The sequence below is a fragment of the Coturnix japonica genome, chromosome 1 (assembly GCF_001577835.2).
Source record: "Coturnix japonica isolate 7356 chromosome 1, Coturnix japonica 2.1, whole genome shotgun sequence".
Lineage (NCBI taxonomy): Eukaryota > Metazoa > Chordata > Aves > Galliformes > Phasianidae > Coturnix > Coturnix japonica.
In genome coordinates this window covers 16954330-16970346 of record NC_029516.1, presented here as the reverse complement: position 1 = coordinate 16970346, position 16017 = coordinate 16954330, and the positions used below count along the sequence as shown (strand labels likewise).

Sequence of the window (16017 nt, the reverse complement as noted above, 5' to 3'; positions counted from 1 at the left end):
TGGCATTGGTATTACAAAGATAAATATACTATAAATTCAATTATAATTGGAAGATACATCAATAACAGAGTTCACAAAAGCATTCAAGAAAAAAGAAGAAATTTTGAAAAGCATCTAGTTCATGCATATGGTGCTGTACTGAATACCATATATAGGTATTAATGCTTATAGACTGTACTTCTACATCCTTGCAAATCTCTGTGTCTGTAACATGGAAGTTCTGTTAAAATTAATAAGTATATTTTAAGAATAGTTAACCTTAGAGAAAAATAAAAATACTAAGAATGCAGACAAAGGCAAAAATATCCAGAAGAACTATTCAAAATATTCCGTACATTCTTAGTTTTGCTTTGGACCTTGTTGTGAATTTATTAATTGGCTGAATTTTGTGGCCATATAGGCTGATTTTGCACAGAGGAAAGGAGTGAGCTATGTTGAGATATGGAAGCAAAGCACTGATTAAATACACCAGAGTGAAGGATAAGCTGATAGAAATAAAATGAGCTGAGTTAAATGGATAAACCAGACAGACCACAGTGATATTTTCAGTGAGGTGAAATAGGGTAAAGCTGAAAGATGACAGCAGCATCCTCACTCGTGAATAGAGCTGAAGGGCCAACAGTGACATGGTGGTGTTCCATCACAAAGGGATGGAAGATGCATTGTCAGATGACCAAGGTAAGTATGGAAGAAACTGTTATGCTCCAGGTGACTTGAAAAATTGTAAAATATTATGTCATGTCAAATCCATCAACTTATGTCCTGTTGTGTACTGAGCAATGGCAAAACCCAATAATTTGACATATTCGCTTCAGGAGGCTGAATTCAAAACAGATTTGTTGTAAAAGAAAACAATTTAACAACCAGAGCTCTTAACCACATGTTGTAAAGTACTTGTATACGTACAAGACTGGAGACAGTTTCATAATATATGCAGGTAAAGTTTCTACATCTAGAAATCCTTTTTTCTTACTTTGACAGCATACAATAAACTTTATATTAAAATACATGTATTTTTTCAGAGACTAGTGTTAAAATTATAAATTTTATGGACAACAGCAAACATACCATCATACAAGGAAAACAGATGTTGATCATCCTTAGCAATATTCAATAGTCTAAGGACAGTGAACTTATATTTCTAATAAAAATCAGGGATTCTGTTGTTTATTTAGGTTCTTTAACCATTCCTAGAAATTGAATTGTTAGTTACGAGAATTCTTAGTAAAATCTTGTTGCAATTCTTATCTATCCTACCTTCTGAAGGAATAAACAAGAGGTATTTATCTCAACACAGCTAAAATGTCAAGAACTTCACCCAACCTATTCACTGTCTGCTTTTTTTCAGAGAGAAGGATCACAACAGTAGCATCTATTCCTGCAAACAGTTGCCAAAGGCAGCCTAGGTGACCAGTTCAGACATAGGCATCTGTCTTCTAAAAATCTTAGGAGAGTTGAAACCCCCTCAGGGAGGCTGATGACATTAGTTGCATGAAACGAAAAAGGGCATCATGAGCAACAGAGAGGCTAAAGAAAGCAAGAGGAGTAGATCTCCATTTGGTGGCAAGAGATATGCAAAGGAGCAAATCCAGAAAAGGATGATCAAGTTAAAATTTCTTAGAAGTTGGCAAACAGGAAGCCAAGCTAAAGAAGTCAAAAGTAGAAAATGTCCAATAAAGTTTCACATCAGGCAATGCTGAAGGAAAGGAAATGAAGCCATCAAAATGCTCAATGAAAAATGCACAGGGAAGTGGAAGGCACAGGAAAAAGGAATGCATGGGATAAACTGGAAAGGGGCCTCTTTGCTCAAACCATGAATAGTGGGCACACCTTCCTCTTGTCATAAGGAAACACTTTGTGCTCTTCTGATGGGTGCACTGGGAAGGAGAAAACAGAGGGACCCAAACACCTGTGCCTGGTGAAAAGTGAACTCCCAGGCTCAGAACAGAGCAGCAACTCTGACATTATGCAACTTTCCTATCAGTAATGCTGCTACCCTTGTCTGCAGCCCATGGTCACTTTAATAATAACCTCAACTATCAGATTTGCCTTAAATCTCCCTATAGTCAAAGAGAGTATTTTTTTCCTTTGGTTTTCTCTGTGGTCAGCTACATCATTTCTATAATAACAGACTTCATCAAGATTCTGATTTTGATCCAAATTTTCTGTCACAGTCATGCACCACTTTGCTTATGTGGGTTTATTTCACATCCTTAACATTAATTAAATGCAGAGGAGGTTTGGTTATTATTATTATTATTTTTTTTTTCACATAAATTTTCTCAGATTTGTCCCTTTTTTTTTTTCTTTTTTTTTTTTCTTTTTCCCTAGTAATTGCAGAAGGATTAACTGCATTGTTAGAGTTATGAATACAAATAAGAGGGTTTTTCCCTTTTTTTTCCCTGACTACATTTCTATTACTGCAATCACAAGTATTGTTAACAACATTAAAACCCACACCAGCTGTGAACCAGGCTATGGTAGAGAATATTTTGATTTAACAAAAAGGTTCAGTGCTGAAACATAATGTTCTTGCTTCCCAGATATTGCAGGGCAGACTTGCATGCACTTTGAAAGTTAATATCTAATTTTCTAGATGCCTGCTGCCAGTTTGTTTTCATTCTACTTCAATGTAGTAAGCAATGAGAAGGGATTTTGCAAAGATTACTACTGGACTGATTATTATTGCACTAGTTGTTCTGGAAAACAAAATACCAAAACTCAGCTGATGATGACATAGTTATACAATAAAACAGCCTGCTTAGAAATCGGACCTTGGAATGAGTCTCCAGAGAAGACTTCAAGCTCACATTCTGCAAGTTAAATAACTCTAACTTATCTTTTATGCTATATTCTTTGTTTTGTTGCAAAACTGGATTTATTGTTGGAGCTGAGGGGCAATGCAGTCTTTAACCTCTCTTTTTGCTCAGTGTTTGGAATACAAACCAGGCCAGGAGTGACAACTGAAAGCTACTGCCATCTGATGGCTGCAAGATAACCAGTACAAAGCAAGCTGCCTGCAAGCAATTGGAAATCCTACAAGGTAGTTACTGCCATTGGCAGAAGCCAAGTCCCTTTCAAGCAAGCATAGCAGAAGACATCAGGTATTCAATAGGCGTGGTAGCTCAATTCACCTCCCAGTCTGAGCACTACCATCCACAGATCCATATTAGTCGCATACCCCATGTGTTGCATCTTCCCTCACTTCCTCAGCCATCATGCAGAAAATGAATGAAATAAGGGAGGGCTGGCTTTTGTAACTCTGTAGGAAACACTGTGTTATAAAATATGAGTAATTTAAGAACTATTTGCCTCTGTTCCTGTAGATAAACAGAGCAGCTGATTAAAGAATGCAACATTAAAAAAGGAGATTTCATTTTCTCTGGATCATTTGCTGCAAAAGGGGAGGTTGGTTTAGCCCCTTCTGTTGAAAGAGGTGATTTACTAAGTATGACTTGGAACAATATCTGAATTTCAAGTTGACAAATTTTGTGAAGCTTACTATCATATGGAGAATTTTGGTTAAATTTTATTACAACCCTTATCCAACCATAATCATTTGATTACTATAATAACAATCTGGAATGAACATTCCAGCATGTCAAGGCTGAGGTTGGGACAATTATGATTAACCTCTAGTTAACTGATAAGAGAGAATTAAATTAAAAAAGATGTTAGAAGCCCATTTGAAATCTGTAAGTTTGAGTGGAAGAATTGCATGAAAATTGATCCAAAGTTAAATAACAAAAAGCATTCTGTAATACCTTCTTTACCATAAGTGGGTATAAGTAAGCTTCAGTAGTCCTGAAATGCTATTTCCTTTTCTAATCAAGAACAAAAGCTTTCTAGGGATGTCTACAGAATGATACAAGATGCTCTGTGAGGCTGCCAAATTGTAGTGGAAATGTGTTTGCCCTCAGTGTGAGTAGAAATACTTGAAATCCTAGTTGTTTGGAGGAACAGAGATCAGATGTTGGCATGAATGTTTTCTCTTTTCCTTCCCATAACTCAGCAGCCCTGGTGGTTTTACTCCAGGCTAATTCCTTTAAAAGTACTCAAATCTAATGAACTTGGTAGAGTCCAGAAACTCTGTAAAGGAATACTGACTGACTACAAACAAGTCAGGTACCATGTGTTATGAAGATCCCTTCCCCTTGTTCAGATGTAGCTGAGCTAACAGTGTGCGTGTTCCTCAATCTACCGTGAAACAAACTGGCACTGTTAGATCCCTTCTCAGTTCTGAAAGGCGCTTTTTGCAAATTTTTTTTGTCTTGCTTTTCACATGGGTGTAGAGTGATTTTTTTCCTTCATGTATGACAAGAGATTTCAATTAAACAGAAGTGCTTGTAAAGGATCCAGATGTACTTGCATAAGATAATGAAAGATCTGAAACTGAAATGTCTGATTTTCAGCTCAATAAAATTTCTTTTATTGAGACACAGTGTAGTAAAGACCATCTTCATCAAACCATATTTACCTCCCTTCACTTAATTTCTTCCTCATCCTAGAATGTATTTTATAATTTCAAGATTGGAAAATAAATATAAAAATACAAATACATGAGTTACAAGATGAAAAGGACTGTAATGATTGTTGCCAGAAAGGAGGGAATGAAGGCATGATTTTCACAAATAGTAGTATTAAGCCCTTGATGAAGTAATTAATAACATTTTAAAATCTCTCCTACTCACAGCACATTTGATTCTGTAATTGTGATGCACTAAGAAATTCAGTGTTCAATTGCCCTGAAATTCATTCACAAGTCCCTTGGCAGCAGCTAAGTAATTCCTGTACATTCCCAATGACAGAGAACATTTTTAACCTGCATTTCCATATTAATCTAGTAATGCTTCCATACCATTTCAGGGAAAATGCTGCTTGCTTTGCAAGGTCAGTCCCCAGAGAGCAGCTCAGAAGTGACAACGACGTGTAAATGCACTGTGTGCCCCTGTGCATCTCATCTCTTGCTCTTACTGTTCCAGCACATCCTAAAAACAGATTACTTGCTGATCCCAAGAGTCAGAGAGTAAGTTATTCAAATAACAATGTCTTTTTCTTAATGGTGGAGAAAAACTTCTTCCAAATAAATTCTTATTGCTGAATTTTTGTTTGCTTGTTTGTCTACTTGCTTGCTTGCTTTCACAAGTTCATCAGGATAATTTCTCTGCTTGTTTTGCAAGTTCATCCAGATGGTTTCTGTCAAGTTTTTTTTTCAAAAGATACAGAAAACTTCCTGCAGCTGCTGATCACTTAAAACAGCCTGTTACCTAAGGTGCCAACTATTTTCAGAACGTCTACTAGGCAAGAAAGCTTTACTTGACTTTCTGTCTAACCTGTAAATTAATTTTATAGCTGTTATCCTGGAAGTCCCTCAGTGTTGGGGTTGGCATTCAGCTAAGAAAAAAATCTGTTCTTCTGTAGGAATACTGGGAATTACTCTGTGCTCTTAATAGATCCCCTGACAGCAATTACTTGACATAGATTAGGCCAAGTCAGTGACTCTTTCACTGGAAAGAAGACATGCCTAGGTAGCTAAACTACTATTCTGTGACCTGAATAATGGAAAAGGCATGACCCCATGGAGTAGGCCAGGTGTCTTTAAAAAATAAAATAAAATAAAATAAAATAAAAATCTGAGCTTCAGCACATCCACAACTATATCTTGCTGCATCTAGAGTGTGCTTTTTGATATACTGTAACTGTAACTGCTTTCCTTTCATATGTCTGCTCCTCCAGGGCAGAAGATCTCAATTCTTTTGTCCATGGAGTGCAGTGAGATGTATCTCAGTTCCTGATATTCAGTACAAACTACTTCTACTCCAACTATAGTACAAATTCTTTGACTGACTCACTGAATAGACAAATGGTTAAAACCTCCATTTACAACTATAGCATACTGTTCTTTGCTCGCAGCTGTTTAATGTTGGGTTTTGCTGGATTTTTCTCAAGCTTTTAGTGAACCTCAACCAGACTGGTGGGAGCCATCAACTCTGGGAGCCCTTCAGGGAGCACAAAGGGGAATAAGTACTACAAATCTGGCCACCATCCAAAATTCAATGCATTTACACTACAGTAGATAATTTCTGAATGGCTTCCTGTAATGATTTTGTCACAGTATTGTTTGCTGCAGTCAAAAGCTTATCCAAATAGATCATCTACACAATTCACGAGGGGATGCTGGATAAGTCTGTGACAGTAGATATTAGATTGTACTCAAAGGTTTTTTTCCCTTTCATAGAAAAATGTTCGCATGTATACTGAACTACTGGTTAAGAGATGAAAATGTATTTTGCTTGTAACACAAGCAAAATAATGTAACACTGCACATTAACTGCCTAAGATGAGGTACAGCATTAAGAACACATCAGCATTTTCAGAGTTATGGAGAAGGGAAAAGTTGAAATTGCCTTTCACTGCCACTTGTGTAAATGAATAGAAGTCCATGTAAATGAAGTACTTTACATCTGTCTATGATAAATGTAAGAAGGAGCAGAATAAAGCATGAATCCCTTCCCAAATAATGATGTTTCAGAAGGCCCATGAGCTTTTTATCTCCCTCACATATACTTACATTTTTAATGCCACAAGGCGTACATTAAATTAAGGATTCTTGTATATGCAATTATAGCATTTTAAAGAGTTTGTTCAGCAGCTGTTGAAAATAAGTATCAGCCACTCTGGGCAATTAAATTTCACAGCTCAAAACGACAGAAGGAGCATTCTCCATTAGCTCAAGCAGTAGGGAAGCAGATATTATCTGAACTTGGAAATTATTCTCTCAAAAGGAAAACTGAAAAGGCATTTGCCAAATAAAATCAGTAATTTCAAAGTATGCATTAATTAATTCTATATAGTGGAAGGACAAAGAATTGCCATGTCTATTATTTGTATCATTTAGCTGTGGTTTGTATCAGAAAGATTATTTGAGTTTTCAAGAACAAGGACTTTCCTTTTGATACTTTTTGCGCTATACTCAGTACAACTAAGCTCTAATACCTGCCAATGAGCCCTGTACTTTATTGTAAGAACAATTATTTCATTCATATAATGATGAAAATGTAGTCAGGCTACTGTATTTCATGTTTTCATTTTCAAAGTAGAACAAAAATTTTAATGAAACTAAATAGACTCTAACAAGTCCCTCACCCTTCCCAAATCATAGGATGCCTAGGCATTATATACTGCTTAAAATTAGTTGGCTGATCAGGAAAACAAAATTGCCATATGTTTTCTCATATTCTATAAAACTCCAGATGGTATGATTAACAATGTACTGTAATTACATAATGTACAAAATTGAAATTATTTACATTTGTTGTATAAAACCATAATTAATAAAGAAGATGGTGGCAGAAATGCTTTCTGGTATCAGCTACTAACTTTTCACCCAGAAAGGCACATATAGTATCTTCCCATTTTCACATACAGTTGCAGATGAGTAAACAGTATCACATAACCTCTTGGAAAACGTGGGAGGTATATACAAAAGATATGACATAAACAGATTAAGTCACATGCAAGATGAAACCTTGAGAATAAAACTTGCCTGAAAGTAAAATTAAGGAAAACTGTTCTAGTTGCTACTCTGTTCCAAGGGGACAGAAGGAGGGAAGTATTTAGAGACTGGAAGGGTTTTTCTAACGGATTGCCCCTAAGCCAGGGATGGCAAAACCCAGCAGTGGCAGAGACTGCATAAGTAGGATGGCATGTGCTCCAAGTTGAGGATGCCAGGAGATCTGAGCTTCATTAAATGCTCTGGGGAATAGGTTTTACAGAGAATGGGGTGATGATGGCATGTACCTTTCTTTAGTCTTCTAAAATATAACATTGCTTTTTTTTTTTTTTTTTTTTTTTTTTTTTCCTACAGGGATATCCTGCAGTGTGTAAAGTGGAAGCAGGCTGTGTCATAACAGCATTACCTATGCATCCCTGTTGTTTGTGCAGGAAACTAGAGTGTGCCAGTCCTGGGCAAGGGGTGTTTAGTTCCCTCAGCACCCTGCAGACCTTAAATGTCAGGCCAGCTCCATAATCAGGATCACATGGCACATCTTCTGAATACAGCCCACTGTTCCCACTCTTAGCACACTTTTAGGTTAGCGTGTTTTCAGTTAATATTCACAGTGCACTTTGGCATTGCCCGTCCATGACAGGAGTACAGGGAGAACTGTTCTCTATTGTATTATTTTACATCTTAATCTTACAATTTATACTTTTTTCCATCTGCCACTCCCTGGGCATGAACATCAAGTGCGGAATATTTAATCTCTTACACAAGAGCTCATTTTTGTATTTCTCCTATAATTTCAGGTTAATAGCTATTCTGCAAAATTTAGTTATATTCTCAACGTGTTATCTAAGGATTTGCATACATAAGTCTTATCTGTGTTAATGGTGCTCAGAAGGATGTGCATAAATCCCTCCATAGGGAGATGAAATAATGGGACTCTTAAGGCTTATTTATTTCACACTTGAAAACGTTATAGTTGCTACAGTAATCAGCGTAGCTCAGATTCAGTGTATGAAAGAAACAGGTACTCTATATATTGCCATTTAACTTCTTCTTTGATTACTTTAAAACCTACAAAAACCTTGTTATAAGAAATTTTGATGTATTTTAAATCCTTCTTATCCATGATAATATATTTATCAACTGGTAATTAGTACTCCTTTTTCTGCATGTACATCATTTTTTAATATTATTTTAATACAGCCTAGGTACCATGTTTGCCATTATAGGTTAATAAAATTAGATTCCTGCAATTATTCTTCACAGAAGTCAGTGACAGTATTAATCATTCCTTCAAATTGTTCTTCCAGACAATGTAATGTTCTTCCAGTAAAATATACAGATGTGTTTGTACATTTCATTAACTAGTTCCCTTACATATAAAATATTTAGTCCTTTACTTTCAGCTCTTCATGTGCTCACCTTGATATATGGATTTATTTTTTTTCTGCCACCACTGAAGCTTATGGTTACATTACGTTACACTTATATAGCTCTGTTTTGAAATTCTGCTTTCCAATTTCTTTTGTATGTGTGCAGCAGAAAAATGTGGGTCAAGGGTAAAATCTTTACCCAGTGTCAGTGAAGAGTGAAAGCTGAACTTATCTGATCTGGTAGGTGTCTGTAATCATGTGAGCTGAAATTGCTGTGGATCAGATGTTGATTCTATTTGAATATTTGGAGAATTAGCAAAGTGAACTTTCTGTTAGACAATAAACTTTTGTTAACTAAAGGGGTTAATTTTTAACTGGAGAAGGAGGGCTGAAGGTATAGTAAGCTATTAAACTCCCTGGTTTTTAAAGTAAAATGCTTCTCTGATTTTGGTGGCTAATGACAGCAAATCAATATCCTAGGGTATGTTCATGTATTCATGGGCTCAGCAAATACACTTTCTTGAACTTTAATCTACAGGCTATCTAACTTCACTAGGAAGTATGGCCAATAGGGTTTGGAAAATCATTGCAGCCTGAAAACATTTTCTTCTCTGAAAAACAGAAGGGTGTTACCCCTTGCCCTTGGTTAAAATATTTGTTCAAATATTTAAGTTTCTGAATGGATTCAAAGAGCTTAACCAGCAGATGCCCCAGTCCCAAGTGAGCCCCCATCCACGTCACAGCATACAAAACAAAGGTATTTGCAGAGTAAATTTTCAGGTTACATTTCTGCAAAGATATAAACTCCAAAGCATGTAAAGGAGCAGAGAATCCTTGAGAAGCAAGGCAAAAAAAAGCTATAGTCTGAAAAAAAAAACCTTAGAGGATCTCTGTGGGAAAGAGATATTTATACATATAAAAATACCTTAAGGGAGAATGTGAAGAGGACAGAGCCAGGCTCTTTTCAGTGGTGCCCAGTGAAAGGACAAGAGCTTCTATGAGCAAACTGAAGCATGGAAGATTCTGTCTAACCCTGAGAAAACTCTTCTTTATCGTGTTGATGATGAATTATGGGCACAGGTTGCCCAGAGAAGCTGTGGGATGATCCTCCTCAAAGATCTCCAAAAGCCACTTGGATCTGGACATGGGCACCCTGCTCCAGGTGTCCTTGCTGAAGCAGGGATTAGGTAAGATGGACCCAGAGATCCCTGCCAACCTCTGCCTCTGTGGTTTTAAGATATGGAAGAATATCTAAAATGACTGCTGGAGAACAAGGGGCAGTCCCTCAGTGCTCTATCCCCACTTGTGCCTGGAGCTGAAGGGTACATGGCTGTAGCCACATGTTCTGGGCACTTCACCCCTGCCAGGTGGTTCCCTCTGCCAGCTGTTCTCACTCCCTGACAGCTTGTGATCAAGACAGGACATTTCCACAGAATCTCAGAATTATCAAGGTTGGAAAAGACCTAGAAGATCATCTAGTCCAACCATTACCAATACTTCCCAGCTAAATCATATTCATCAACACAACGTTTCTTGAACACTCTCATTTCCAGACTCCAGCAGGCCACCCTGTAGTTTCATAAGTTGGGGTTTATGTGGATTTCACAGATCTGAAAAACTGCGAATATCCACTTTCATCCCATCATACATGTGGCACACTGACTAGTTGACAGTCAGTCTGGCTACAAATACTCCAGGAGGTTTTCTGGGTTAGTCAGAATTTAGGCTGCTTACTGTGACAGAATTTGTACAAGAAATGGAACTACTAAGGGAAATTGCAAAAAGGTCTTTGGGAGTACCAACATAAATCAGTGTAGAAAGGAATCGGTCACAGGTGCATTTTGGATTGTTGTCTGGGATATAAGTATAATGAAGGTATTTCTGTTGTAAGGCAGGATTTCATAGGATTGGATTTAATCTGTGTGATCTCATTTGCATAGGTGGTGAAATCCAGCTACTCGTTTTGGCTTCAATATTTAGATCAGCGATATTATTTAATATGATAAGTTATAGGTCGAAAAAAACAATTTGTAACAACCATTTTCCAGAACTCTCCTTTGCTGCAAATGCTTATTTTAATACACCTACTGAAAAAGAACCATCTCCATAGAAACCTTCTGAACCTTATGTCTTAAATAACTGCTTTAAAGAGCTTATCTTGAGAGTTGCTGAGGATGCTCAGCTCTCACTGTCTTCTAAAACAGCAATAACTCTAGAAACTGTAGTGCTATTTCCCACTCTATATTGACAAAAGTATAGCCATTTGAATCAGATTAATATAAAGAGTTTAATATTTTAACAAATTGAAAAATAAATCCATTTACATACTCAGCTATATCCAAATCTTCTTTAACTTGCTTTGTATGCTTTTTGGTCTGATAAAATTAATTAAATGCATATAAAAACTTTGATACTTTTCCACTAACAGGAATTAAAGACCAGATATTGGTCTCAGGCAGTCATTTATTCTCTGTAGTCAGTGGAAAGAATCAGATGCTTGCAGATAAATATTCATCCTATCAAGTTCAGTGATCTTCTTTGCACAAGAAGTCTTCTTGAATAGCACAGACAAGGTGCCTGCCTTTAGGATGATCAAAACTGAGTGAGATTAATTCTGTTTCATGTTAGTCAGTGGCTGGAGACACAACTACCATCATCCTTACTAAAACTAACAAGAGGCATCTAGCTGACATTGCTTGTTTCCTGTAAAAATCCAGTAAGATAAAGCTCAGTGGTTTGTGTAAAAGTCTCCTAATACCAATAGTAAATATATTTGGTGAGAAGATATAATTCTTTACAAATCTTTATTGAAAGATCTTTTCTTGGTTGTGGGAAAATTAAACGGTTTATTCAAACCCCGTGTGTATCTCTTTTTACTAGTTGTGAATATATAATCCTTGAAATCAGCAGGAATTTAATTGTTCCCTGACAGCAGTGTAATGCAATACGTGGTGTAACATAGGGTGTGATAGTAAAAGGTATCAAAAAATGAAGTGCTAAGTGCATTCAGCTCCGAGCACTTCTGAATGGTAATAGTACTTGGAGTCCTCCAAGCTTTGCTCTTTGGAAGGCCATCCAGTTTTCTCACCTAGGCTGTACCTACATGATACATGTATCATGATACATGTATGATACACTCTCATGATACATGATACATGAGAATTAATCACAAATTTTAGGAAAATATTTGCTTCCTGGGGAGCTGCTAGGATAAAGCTTTTACATCACCAAATCCTGTATCATATTTTGGCCAGTAGTTTTATAACACTCTATGTTACTCCTACAGTGCTATCCTTGAGCTCCCTGGCTAGTCTTAGAGGTTAATTTTTTAAACTTATGATTTTCCTTACCCTGGGAGACAAGTGATTAATGCTGAAGTCAAATCTCACACTGCAGTCTTCCTGAACATGGGAAGATAATTGAACAAAAAGCCGGGCAAATGCAGCAAATGCAGAACAAAGGATTACCTGGGCTATATTTAATAAAGCATCTACTCCATCTGGTTCTTGGAGGCCTAAAGTTGTCCTAGAGCATCATTCCTTAAATACAATTGCATGGTGCATTGTATAAGAGACTTGGGTGAGTAGGTGATAGGATTATTAGCAGTTCTGCTAATGCTTTGGAACTGGAGCCAGTATGTCTGTGAGGTGATCTCTTCTGCCACAAGGCAGTGTTAGTTTTAGTTTTAGAACCTTGTTCCGTACCCATAAAAATGTACAGAAATACATGAAAGTTTGCAGAAAGTCCATGGGCTAAATGGGAATACTACAGGGTCACAGAACAGACTTCTGGAGGTTATCTAGTTCCAGTCTTGCTTAAAGTATAACTAATTTCAGAGCTTTATCAAGTTAATCAAAGCCTAGTCTAGTGGATTTTCTTTTAAAATTGTGAGGATGGAGATTGTACAGCCTTTCTGGATGACATGTTCCCATACATGATGGCTCTTACTATAAAATTTACATTTTAAAATAAAGTAAAATAAAAATAAAAATAAATAAAAATAAATAAGAAATAATAATAATAAAAAATCTGCCTTCACTGGCTATCTCCAAAAATAAAAAGAAAGAAACATAAAATCATTTCAGACCAGCTCTGTTTTACGCTCCTGGAAATCTACACAGCTTAATCCTGGAGCAGCTAACAGCAATACTTGGTATCAAGGCATAAATAACAAGATTTGTAGATAGAATTAGGTGCTGAATTGAAGACTATCTCAGATTTATTTCCAAGCAAGGATTTTCCTCAGACTCAGTCTTGAAGTCATTACTCAAGAATACTTCCCCCAGTGACAAAGTCTCAAAACAACTAGCATCAAGCTGCCTGGAAGGCAAATAGAGTAACTGCGCCATGCTGCCATGAGCTCTAAAACAGAGTAATAAAGCAGATGTCTGCTCAGGATTAAAGGGCACCAGAGAAGTAAGTGTAGGTGATAACTATGCTGGAGGTTATCCCCAAAACATCCAAGCAGCTTTGGAGCATATGATCATTTATTGCTGTCTTTATTTTAAAGGGTGTAATAAAATGCATTTCAGTTAGGTGCAGTTTTTTGTTGTTGTTGTTGTTTTAATTAACTTGCGATTTAATTTTCTGTTTTTTTTTCAGAGATCTCACAGTCTGGTCCACTTTAAAAAAGTACTGAACACTGGCCATTTGGAATTACCCAGCTCCTTGTAGTTGTTGAGAGCTGTGCATCCAAAAACAATGTTCACTTTATTTACAAAGAATTTAGCTTGCAAATGTAAGAACAAATATTGCTTTAGGGAAAAAATAATAATAATAATAGATAAGACTTTCATTACACAGTAATACCTTCTGTGCGTAGCTTCAAGTATCATCTGCCACAAACAGCCACTCTTTTGACCCAGAGGATTACAGCTTTCCATAATCACCTACAAATCCAGTTAATATGTAACATAACATATGTGTAACAGCAGACTATGGCATAAAGGGGAAAGTCTAACTCTGCTTCAAAATACCTTTGGCAATGCAGTTTCTGCAATCTACTCTACTCCTTTGTAACTGTGCATATACCTTTAATTTTTTTTTTACCAATTTCACTGAGGCTATATTAAAATAAGTGTAGATAAATTTTAATCACCAAGACCAAAAAGGGGGTGTTGTTCTCAGTGCTTTCTTTGGGCACGTGTTTTTTTATATGGCTATAAACCCTGACAAGACTTCTTTTACATCATCCCAAGGAAATTACAGGAAGTTGATAAGTGTCCAGTTTTCTCAAACCAAGAGTGACTTTGATGTAGTATAACAGGCCATTTTATCACATATACTTTTACCTTCTGTAAGATCACAGACTTCTACTTAATACAGCAGGAGCCAGGGTCTTCTGGATGATGCCACAAAATGGCTCTGATAAATACATGCTTGGATACTGAGAAATGTGGTAGAAGTAAACACATTTTTTAACATTTTATTCTGCAGTTAGAATAGGTGTTTACTTGTTGCAGCAGAGCATGTTAGCTGAGGTTCAGTGACTCACTAAACTGTAGTCACGTGGGCTTTTTGTGAGCTTAGAGTGTGGACAGAGGTTGCTTGTGTCTGCCTACAGTACACGCATGGATGTACCCTGAATCCTTTGAATTCTAGAGCTGCACAGATAATGGATTTTTTTCAGCATTGTTCACAAGGCAAAAAGTGCGTATGTGTGGATATATGTGGGGAAGATGGTGATGTGCAAGCTATGGTATTTGATTCTGCTTTAGCTTGAGAAGTTTCATTTGAGGGGAACCCCCCAAACAGGTTTATTTCTGGCAGTGTTGAGGAGTTCCTTCTTTTGAAGGACTACAAGCTCTCATTCAAACAACAGTAGCAAAAGTAGCAGTAACTGTATTTGCAAGCAAGACCCACTACTGTCATTGCAAGAGGAATCTGAGAAGCTGAAATTCTTATAGCTAGGAAAGGTGCAAAGTGCAGCTAGCACAGCAATATCAGTTATTCTATCCCATCAGCTGAATGTTGCTACAGCATTAATGTGGTGCTTTGGGGAATTCTTCATATTCTCCACATAGATGTGACCAAAGGCAAATTTCCATCAAGACTTTCAGACTTTTCCATGTTGGAAACATTATAGTGGTCCAAATTATGAAGTGTGAGAGCTGTTGCTAAGCCTGTCTTTTCTTCCTTTGATGTTGGAGTTCTGTGCAGCAGTATGTGCATCTACCTGTGACAAGGTGTAACGCCAGAACACTAACCTACTTTCTTTGCTCAAAGACAATTTATTTCCTGCTCCAAGATAACAGGACAGTTTTGCTGCTGAAACAATCAGAGCCTGTTCATTACCCATTAGATGGTTTTATGATAAAATCATCAAAGGAAATAGGCACAAAAGCCAGAGTTTTTTCCCAGCCCTATGTAAGACACTCATAGGCAATGCTGTTGGTCTGTCAAATTCTGATTTACCTACTGCATTGCTGATCAGCAAATTACATGCACCCAAAACACATGTAGAAAATGCATATTACCTGTGCTGGGAATTTCATTCCAGCATGCTCATCATGCAGGGTTGTTCTTAGCTCATGTAGTAACTCTCGGTATTAAAACTTGTTTTGCATGAACAAAAGTTGCAGCCGATCTGTTGAAATTTGTGGTTTAGAAGAGCTACTTGACAGCCTCCTTGGCATCTCCATCTCTTTCACTTTGTCATCACTGATATCTGCATATAAAAAGATCTTTTTTAAAAAAGAATTTCTGACATTTTCAAGTTACTATTCTTAACAGAATGTATCATACTTCCTACAGCCCATGTCACTTGTTTGGCTGTCCGGAGGCAGGTCAACACCCAGCATGATCTGGCCCAGTTCAATGAGATGACCCAGCAAAGAGCAAGCTTGCAATCAGTGTAGCTTTTTGGAAACAGGTGGTAGAGTGTTAATGTCACTTCCTTTCCACTAGTAGCCTGGCAGCTGCCCTCTATTCCAGACCCAGAGAACTGGAATCATTCCAGTTCAGGTTTGTCAGTTCCTGTTCTAAAGGTCAGCTGCAGCTACCCCTAGCAAAAGCTGCTCCCCTCAGCAAAATGAGAGAAAGAGAGAAAGAGAGAGAAAGAGAGAGAAAAAGAGAGAAAGAAAGAGAGAGAAGGAAGGAAGGAAGGAAGGAAGGAAGGAAGGAAGGAAGGAAGGAAGG

At 37.1% G+C, this 16017-nt stretch overlaps 1 long non-coding RNA gene across 1 annotated transcript in view; it reads right to left on the bottom strand.

Moving 5' to 3' along the window:
* Nucleotides 1–15769, bottom strand: part of LOC107308264 — a 33684-nt gene extending 17915 nt beyond the window's left edge. Inside the window, exons 1-2 of the long non-coding RNA XR_001552728.2 lie at nucleotides 15625–15769; nucleotides 15357–15547 (exon numbers count right to left, since the gene is read on the bottom strand). This is a non-coding gene — a long non-coding RNA (uncharacterized LOC107308264). The remainder of the gene's footprint in view (nucleotides 1–15356; nucleotides 15548–15624) is intronic.
* Nucleotides 15770–16017: the final 248 nt, after the last annotated feature.